This window comes from Accipiter gentilis, chromosome 32 (assembly GCF_929443795.1).
Source record: "Accipiter gentilis chromosome 32, bAccGen1.1, whole genome shotgun sequence".
NCBI classification, from domain to species: Eukaryota; Metazoa; Chordata; class Aves; order Accipitriformes; family Accipitridae; genus Astur; species Astur gentilis.
The window spans coordinates 2,804,338-2,814,665 of record NC_064911.1 but is presented as its reverse complement, the minus strand read 5'-3'; positions in this window follow the sequence as shown (position 1 = coordinate 2,814,665).

The window sequence follows — 10,328 nt, the reverse complement described above, 5'->3', positions numbered from 1 at the left end:
ACAGAGAATAAATGAACAGAAATTACAGGTGCTATGTTCAATATATGCAGGGAGTTCAATTTATTATAATTAATATTTTTAAACTATCCTTTAGAGGCACCTCTGGAAATATTATTTCTGAAGTGAAATGCAATTATAGGTACAGAATGTGAGAAATTAATATTTATATTCCTATGTATTGTGGAAAAAACACAGTTTGAAAGAGCTGTCATTAAACAAGCCAGGACTGAAAATGAAGGAGAGAATTGCACAATGCACAATTGCACATGATGGTTGAGAGATGAGATCACCAGAGCAGATAGGAGTTAAGACATGTGGTTTGAATTAGGGGTACCTACTTTCTAGGTGCTCAATGTATTTGATAGAAGATGTCTCAAAAGCATATGAGAACAGCCCCAAGGAGAGGAACACCTTCAGAGATCTCAGACTTCACTGTTCTGTAGCCATAATGTCCTTTCTTTTTTCCTCCTTCTGTAGTATACAAATGTGGAAATCAAACAACTGTATATCCATAGAAGTATTTTTCTCATCATCAATTTAAATCCTCTGGATGTTAGGGATAACATGAGAACCTGAGCTGGATCTTAATGAATCACAAGAGGTGATTAGGAGAATATTTGTTTCTTTACAGAGGCAGTCATTGAAAAAAACTAAATGGGAGTTTTGAAGCACAGCTGTTTAGATATTCAATACTATTTAAGTATACAGGATTGTCAGACAACCGAGCCTCTGAAAGAGGATAGAAAAAGCAGTGTATCTACTCACATGTTCAAAAGTATAATATTCCGTGGCTTTTTAAAATAAAGTTTTTGTATCTGTATACCCTACTGGAACAAGTACTATTTAAAATACTGATATTTTTTAGTTGTCTGTATGTTTGCACTCAGAATTACACAGCAAGGAGGCTTCTTTGAATGTCAAGAAGGGTAATTTTACCAGCTGTAAAATGAATACAAAAGGACAAACTATTGTTCTTTTTTGACTGCATTCAGTAAATTGTTTGGACCAGCAAAAAATAGATTAATGCTGATGTGAGCTTAAGGTTCTAAAAGTAACCAACTTACCTGCTGCTAACTAAGAGGAACCTTCTTCAATATAAACCCAAAGGTTATTCTAACCTGGTTCTGCAAGGAGCCAGCTGGAGTGTACTTGTACCACAGTCCTGGGACCTGAGTGTTGTGGGGAGGGATGCCTGGCGGTGGCGGACTGCTTGCATATTCAGTGGGGCACTTTCACTCAACCTGCCTAACCGTTCAGTGCGGTGCCTGAATGTGTATCGGCACTGCACTCCGGGATCTGGAAAAGCTTGTTGTGCTGGGTGCAGTGTTGCGGGAAGGCACCAGTAAGGGGTTGCACTGTGCCACATCTGTGCTGAGAAGCCTTCCTGGATCTGGAAATCACTAAGGGTACAATACAAATATCTGAACAACCTCTGCAAGGTCCACCCTGGGTCTCAAAGCCAATATTTTCATTATTTGAGATACCTTTGGCCCCTGCTTACATTGTGTAATGGAGTATTATGTCAGGGTTGCATAAACTCAAATGTTTTCCTTGGAATTGGTGAGGATTCATGAGGCCTATGGATTTGGCTTAAATATACACATATCTCTTAGACGTGTTACTGTGGAGAAGTTCAGCCCTTAGTGTCTGAGCTCTTCTGCTTTGCAGCCTATGTGAAATTCCAATCAGCTGAGAGTGTTTGTTTAATTGTAGCACAACACTTGATGTCAATTGGGATTTAGATTATGCCATAGGGATGCTCACAAGCTGGGCACATTTGAGGTATTTCTGCTTCTGTTGATGTTGATAACACAACCCCAATCAATTTCAATGAAGGCAAGGTGTGCCCATGCCAGCCTGCTCTTATCTTATATACTTAGTCGGAACGCCCCCCCAATTCCTATCATAAGAATATGAGAAAGAGCACTATAATTATAGCTCTAGCAGTGTTTACACAAATGATACCACTGTCCTTTCTTCTCTCATGTTACAAAAATAACTTTGTCTCATTCAGTGTTGGTTCTTATGGTATCAGATCTTATAGAAATAATTACAGAGCAGACTTACTGTTGGGGTCTATAAATCTCCACTGAGAAGCTGTTAACATTGCTTGAAAAATACAATGCATTTATTTATTCATTTAGTTTTGCAGAAGAAGAAAAACATCCCTCAACTATTGGAAAGCTATGAAACAGTTTCAAAAAGAAGCAAAACCAACTTCCCCAGAAGAAACAACTGTAACATACTAGGACATCTTTGGTTGTCATAAAACATCTGGTACTTCTAAGGAATATTTTGATGACTTTAAAAGTGAGCTAATTTTATTTTATTTTTTTTTTTAAATAATGTTACTCTTATTACAGGTCCAAATGAAAAGAAAGTACAGCAAGACATCAGGTGCACAGGAAAGGTTAGGGGATACCTACCAGACCCTGTGCATCCAGGTCCTGTGCAAGACAGAGTACTAAATCAACAGGTGATATTTCCCAGCTGTCTTGATCAGGTCAGTGGTGCAATAAGTCTGGAACTGCTGATTACTTTTGCTGAGAAGTTGCTTAATAGCCTATACTGTGCTGTCAGGGAAGGAAAGCCTTCTCTCAGATGAGCAACTAGTTGAACATTTGATTCTTCCCATGCTACAACGGAGCAGATACATGATTACTGGGTCCTGCTTTCCCAGAAATGTATCTTAGCTGGAATTGGTCAGAAGAATCTTTTTGCTAAACCTTTGCTCTAACTGTATGCTCTATTTAGGAAAGGGATTTAATTTCTCTTTTCAGTGGCAACCAGTGACAGGATGAGAGGCAATGGGCACAAACTGAAGCAAAGGACGCTCCGTCTGAACGTCAGGAAACACTTTTTTACTGTGAGGGTGACCGAGCACTGGCACGGGTTGCCCACAGAGGTTGTGGAGTCTCCATCCCCAGGTATTCACAAATCATCTGGGCATGGTCCTGGTTAATTGGCTCTGGGTGGCCCTGCCTGAGCAGGGGGGTTGGACCAGATGGCCTCCAGAGGTCTGTAATTCCATGTTTCTGTAATTCTCCATTTCTTTCTTGTTCCCGTGCTGTGCTGGGCTCACAGACTATTTGTTTGTGATGTTTGGATGACATTAGCTGTAAGCATCTTGAATGATCTAATGTAAAAGAGTCAACACTGTCCCTGGGGTTTGTCACCCATTTAATGTTTTTGGTACCTGTTTCAGACCAGAATTCCATTAGGTTGTACTCACTTCATTTGCTTTGTTCAGTGTCAGAAACTCTGCTAAGGTATACATCAAATAAAGACTTGGTAAAAGAATACCCAGGGAAAGCAGCAATGACTGTCCATTATAGACCAGTCCAATGGTCAATCAAACACTCCTCCCAGGCACAGTGACTGTGCATGCAGTCTCTCTATCATAAGCAATGAAACAAGCAAAAGCAGCGTATCCCTCTCCCCCAAAGTCTTTAACTGTTCTCTGATATATTTAGAGAACTGAGTTGGAAAAACTAAACTTTTTTTTTTTATTAAGAACCGAGTCCACACCCGCTGTGGTTCACACCTCCTTTATTGGCTGTGGCTAAGGCAAATAGCACAACATATAAATGAATAGCAAGCCACACATTTCAGAAGAAAGATTATCTTTTTTTTTTTTTTTTCTCATAGAAAGAGTAGAATTTGAAGTAAGGACTCTGGGACAATTGAAAACACTAAGATACCACACAGTGACAACAAAGAGTAGAACTGCTGGTACCACAGGAAAAATCAACTACAGCAACAGCTTGCAATGGTGCATGCTGAAACGCCTGTGAGCCGTGCCTTAGAAGGCATATGATATCTTTGCTGCCAATGTCATATTTCTCAGACCCATATACCATTTTATGGGTCACAACTGCACTGACTGCAGCTCTGGTAGGAACAATTTGCATTAAGGTGTCACTGAATTTTCACAATGTAGTTGTTCAGTTGGTTTGAAGAAACAGACAAGGAATAATGAGAAGAAAAGGAGAAAGAGAGAGAAGGAGAGAAAGAGAAAAAGAGAGAGAAAAACAGGAAGGAAGGAAAGAAGGAATAAAAAGCAAGAAAACAAGAAAGAGAGTAAGAAGAAAAGGACAATTCTCCCCCTCATCCACCAAGATGAATGACTGACTAACAAAAGGGTTATTCAATGCTGTGCTGTAATACCTTATTTTAGTTTCTGATCTGAAATCCTTTGACGTCAATGAACTTCCATTGACTTTAATATGCTCCGGATCAAGCTTGTCATGTGGATCTCAGACTTACTGTCTGTGAACTAATATGAATCTGTGGATTAGTTTTCCAGAACAAACAAATAACTTTAAAAAGTAATTAGGCTGGTATTTTAACATTAGTAGGTTACAATACACAGGTTCCTAGGCAGATGTGTAGCACAGTGGTTTTGAATGGTGTATGATTAAGTAATTTTCTTAACAGTGTGTCTTCTGTTGGGGTTAACAGTATTTACATTAATGGAAAAAATTCATGTCTTGCAAAGTATTTCCACCAGAAATATTGGAGTCTGAACAAAAATCTTTTCCTATTCTGAAAAACATGTGGAGCTGCAGTAATGTGCTTCTTTCCCTTTTATGTATCTACCTGTGTAACTGAGTATATCCATGACATTATAATATGTATATGCAGTAGCCCACATTACATAAATATAGAAAAATGTAGACATACCTACCTTATATATCTATAATAAATATCTCTAAAGCTCTAATGCCATGTATTATTCCAGAACTATGATTTCTTGGTATCTGTCCACTTTTGAAATTTCAACAAATGATTTTTCAAAAAAACTATTTTAACATTCTTTGCTGTGGTATCAATTAATCTTTCAGCTCTAATTCACTGCTATGTTCGAGTTTTGTACCTGTACATGCGCGTGCAATAGTAATGTGCACTGGTGGTTGGCAATATACTGAAATATACCCTGAAATATCATGGACTCAAGTAAGAAATGCTACCGAAGCTGTTAGACATGGATGCTTTCAGGACATTGTCCCCCCTGCCCTCAGCCAGCAAATATTCCTTGGGCCCTTCAGGGGTGCCCGTGGGACAATGAATCCCATCTTTAGGCTCTGGGACTGGATGAGGCCGTAGGTTGTACCAATGTAGGAGCCCCATGGGAGAGGTGTCCCAGGCAGAGAAGGAAGAGTAGGGTCCAGAATGCCTCATGACATCTCCATGTGAAACTCCTGGGGCAAATCCCAGCTTGCAGAAATATCCGATCACCTGGCAGCAGAGACAGCTGAAGAGAGAAGAGATGACCCTTCCCTCATGCACAGCTCCAGGACCCTCCTGACCACTTAGAAAGTTTAATAGTGTCAAATACTTGGTAGTATTGGAAATGGTTCAGATTGCATCAGCTCTCAGTAACATAAGCTTAATTGAGGTAGTTGGCATGTAGCAGAGAAATCAGATTAGTACACTAAAATAATTGGTGTGAACAGAAACTGCTAACAAGTCCTAGTAGCACTATATGGCACCCAAATGAAAATAAAATATTCAATAAGATCTGAAAGTGCTGTGCAGCTCCCTAACAGAAAGGCTTGAATGCTTGGAAAGGAGCTAGCATACACTTTATGTTTAGTTCTCTCTGTTACCTTGATGTTTTTCTCTCCATATATTTCAGCATGTTCATGTGACCTTTTATTAGAACTGATTTACAATTTGTTATTAAAATACTATTTTTCAATTAAAATGTGTTCTGTCCCTCAAAATGATGAATCTAAACATTAAAGTAAAATCTTAACTGAGAATTTTTGTTTTACATACTTTTATCCAAATGTTTTTTTCTTTACAGGAGACTTTTCTGATTCAGCAAAGTCCTTAAAATCTTTTTAAAATCCCACTGCCACTCAATGAGAGTTTATAAATAGTATTATTTTATGGAAACTGTAGGGGATGCATGTGTTTATGTGCATATAAAGAGGATAAAGAATTTTTTTGTTAGCCAACTAGGACTAGTTTTAGATGTATGATATTCTGTATTATATTTAAATGTAGAACTACCTATTTTAAACCATTTACTAAATTTGTCTGATCAGTGTTCCAAACACTGCCATTTCATGTGGCCATATCATATTATATTGCAATCTCTAAATTGTACACACTTGAAGATTCTGCAGAAGTATACAATTTAGTACACAGAAATTAATGGTTGTGGAAAAATATATGTAGTAGTTAGCATATTGCATATAATTTCTATGGATTTTATATTTGAATATGTTGGCAGAAGCAATTACAGGGAGACCAAAATGACACCTATTGAGTAGAAATGAATTCCAAAGTCTCTGTGTTCTTATTACATTTTATTTATAAAACTCAACAAAACTTATAACACAGCCCTTTGGAAAGGAAAAGCTCAGGGAACAAGACAATAGAAAATTGATTCTGTTAAAGGTAACCAGTGTACATCAGGTTTCCAGCTTCAGGAAAGAGCATGAATAGGCATAGGGATCCCTTTATGATTGCCTTTCTGAGGTTGTCTCCGAAGAGCAGAAATAAAAAGAAATGGATGCAAATTGCACTGTGTCTACTGATGCTGTATTTTTCCTACTGAAGACTAATAATTTTAATACCTTCAGTGAAGTTTCATGAGGCAGGACAGGGCTGTCAAGGAAAGGTGCCACTGGAAAGGTGATGCTGCTCCTCCTTTCAGTGTCCCGTCCCGCCCCGCTCATTCGGTTGCTGCATCCCCGCCACCTCCCTCAAGCTCAGGAGAGGTGCTCTGCAGCCCTCTGTTCGCATCAACAAACTGGCAAAAAAAACCCAGCAACCCTCTCCTCCTCCTCCCTCAAGGAAGACGGGGCATTTAATGGGTTGACTCTGCTCACCCAACTGCCAAATGAGAGCCAAAGCCAGCACAAGGGGAATGGGGCAGTGCAAGGGGAGATCAGGACTGGGACGTCGGTGAGCTGGGACATGGGCTCTGCCCCACTGGACCTTGCACCTCCCGCTGTCCTTGCCCACCTTCCCAGCTGAAATCCTTGGGTTGCTCTTAAGAGACGCCAGACACCTTGGGAACCAAAAGTTAAAGACTTAACATGTTCAGAAGTGTTTCTTTTTCTAAGCTATCAATTTCTTTTCCTTTCTCCTCACTGAATCAGATGTAGATTTCATGTTCCTCTGAGCTCCTCTGTGTGCAGAAAATATTTATACCCATTTAGTGTTAAATTAGTCCCATTAAAAGAGTGGACCAAAATACAGCAATACAGTTTTGCCCCCTGTATTTGGGGGCAAAAAGACTCTATCTAGTTCAGAATAGAAACAGGACTTGTCTATATGTTAGACATTGTTATTTCTTTTTCCTATTCTTCCTTGTTACACTCTGGTCAGAAAAAAACGTACTGAAAGGCTGAAGGCCACTAAGACTCAGTCTCAAGCCACATTCTTCTTTGTGTGTATGTATGCATTTTGTGGTGTATAATTAAAACAAATGATTATATTTTTTTCAAACAGAAGCTAATCTACGTAGCAGTGTAACACTGACCCATCAGATAAATCTTGTGTTCTGAGGTTGTAAGGGGATAAGATGTTGGTGTGCTTAAAACAAAGACGCATTTTATCATTGCATGCTCTTGCACAAATGCCAGTAACCACAATTGAAAACTCCTTGCTTGGATGATGTAGTAACACTGATCTGATTGTGCTATTCTGATATTTTCTCCTTACAGATGTCAATCAGTCTTCTGTTTTCTGTGGCTTTTCTTCAGGAGAACTTGACTCCTTGCTAAGCCAGTGTCGCCATCCTTGTAGTAATGATCTTCTAAAGACATTTATGGCTTGACTCACTTGCCCTTTGAGACACCCGTGACTGGACCAGGGTATAGCTGCTGGACCCAGGAATGGAATTGAATCCTGTTGTTTTTGTTACAGTTTCTAAACATTTTCTTAATTTACAAAACCAAAGAAACATAACCGATGCTCAAAGAAAATTAGATATTAGGGTTATATATATATCTACATTAAAAAACCCCTATATATGTGTTTGTGAATCATAGAATGGTTTGGATTGGAAGGGACCTTAAAGATCATCTGGTTCTAACCCCTCTGCCATGGGCAGGGACACCTTCCACTAGACCAGGTTGCTCAAAGCCCCATCCAACCTGGCCCTGAACACTTCCAGAAATAGGGCATCCACAACTTCTCTGGGCAACCTGTTCCAGTGCCTCACAACCCTCACAGTGAAGAATTGTATTATTATAAAAGTAAGAAATCTATACTTAAATATGTATGGGGTGTAAGTTCTACTGCACTGGAATAATTTTAGCCCTAATCTGAACTCCACTGAAGGCAATAAACTACATTTCCCTAATAAAGAAGAAAATACAGAACTATTCAGAAGACAAAGTGGAATTAGTATCCTGTTGCTGTGACTAGCTACTAAAGCAAGTCATTCTGACATGTATATTGCATAGAGTATTAATAAACTTCATTCTACTTCGCTCTACTCTTTTTCCAAGATATTGTGCAATGGAAATGGCATGTGAAGGCAGCATTTGGATACTTTCTGTCTGGAAGGAAGTGTATGGTACATTTACTGATGTGTGAAAGAAAGAAGGCTCAGACTCAAGCCTGATTCCAGTCCCACACCAATTTTGCAGACAAAGAAGGACTCGTGACCCAGCTTAAGCTGAGGTGAGAAGGCTCTTCTAGGTGCTGGGTGTCTCTCACATACCAGAAAGGTTTGATCTGAAGTAAACAAAACCAACTTAACTTCCATGGGCTTTGGGAAAGGTCCTAATTAGGAAGCCCTTAATCTGTCTTTGCTAAAGTACACATTGTGGCCATGGCAGACTGCAGTTATCACTAAAGTTTCCATGTATATGTACTGCAGAACAGGGGGAGAGAGTAGCAAGAAGAGAAAAAAGCAAAAGCACAAAGCTGAAGGGCAGGTTTTGGTTGGCTTGGCAGTAAAATTCATCACACGCTGAGGACTCCTGTGTAGTGTACCTCACTCCAGTGGGATATGTTCAGTGTGTCTTCATCTGGTTTATCAGCAGTGTGTGTGTATATATAATTTCATCACATACTTTACCATTGTGGTGTATGTTTAGGTGCCTGCAGTGAAAATTTCACACAAACTATAAATGCTTCTTTGCTGCTATCACTTTGCTAGAAAGTTTTGCATTTCATTTTCTATAATGCCACTAGCAGAGGATCACTCAAACTGCCCCCAAACTGCTAAGAAATAAGTGAACAGGGGAAATGAGAGGAACCAAATGTGATGTTGTGAGGCAGGAAGAGAAGGAGTCAGGGAAACACCTGGCTTGTAGGAGGAGCTTCTGTTTTTACTGGATTTTACATGGTAGAGAGGGGAGGGAGGAACAATTTTACACAAGAAGACAAAGAAGTGACAGAGCTTTGTCTGGATATGAAGGAAGAAAGGCAGAGAAGCTTAAAGCACAGACAATATCTAAATATGAAAATTTGATTTTGAATAACTAAAGAAAATGTGTTTGTTTTTGTTTTTTTTGTTTTGTTTTGGTTTTTTTTCCCCAAAGTGTCTGAAACAGTTTTGTTCTTTGTTTTATCTTATTCTAAATGGAGGGGGTTCTCTTTAAAATTTGAATCAGATATCTTTATAACCTTTCAACCGTGAAAAGAAGCATTTCACACTAAATGGAAAAATATGGTATAAAAAAAAGCATTTTCCATGAAAACTTTTTATCCAACATATTTGGATTTGTTGTCTTTAAAATGGGGTCAAAACTAGAAGCCAAAGTAAAAGGAGGAATTGTTGACTATGACAGAAAAGTCAGTGGACGGAGAAATTTGGAAAGATAGGTGAAATTTTGCACAGCAAGACAACACTATTGAAAATTGTGGTGTTACTTGGACGTAGCTGAAGTCTGAGTTTGTGTTTATGACTATAAATACAATGTCTGTCGCACAGAATGATTGCTTGTTATACTCTCAGAGAGACAACAATAAAAAAGTCTTATTTTTTCATACTGGAGAAACAATAGGAAATGAAGTCAGGACCAAATGGTTCCTTAAAGGGCAGTTGCAAAGCGACCACCCACTTTCATGAGATCAGGCTTTGGCTCATGATGCTGCACTTCAACACACTGAATTTAAAATAATGCTGGGACATGAAGGAGGAGACGTAGGAAACAAGGACACAGATATGGCACTGGGCCAAGCTGGAAGGAGTGGGGTCTGAATGGCAGAGCCAAAAGAGGCAAAGCATGGCCACAGGACCTGTAATCTCTGTACTAAAATATACTTCTGGTGAGCTGTATGTACAGATCTATGATGAGGAACTTAAAGGAAACAAGTGCCCGCTTCTGTTGTATTTTGCTCGCCCCATGGTGCCT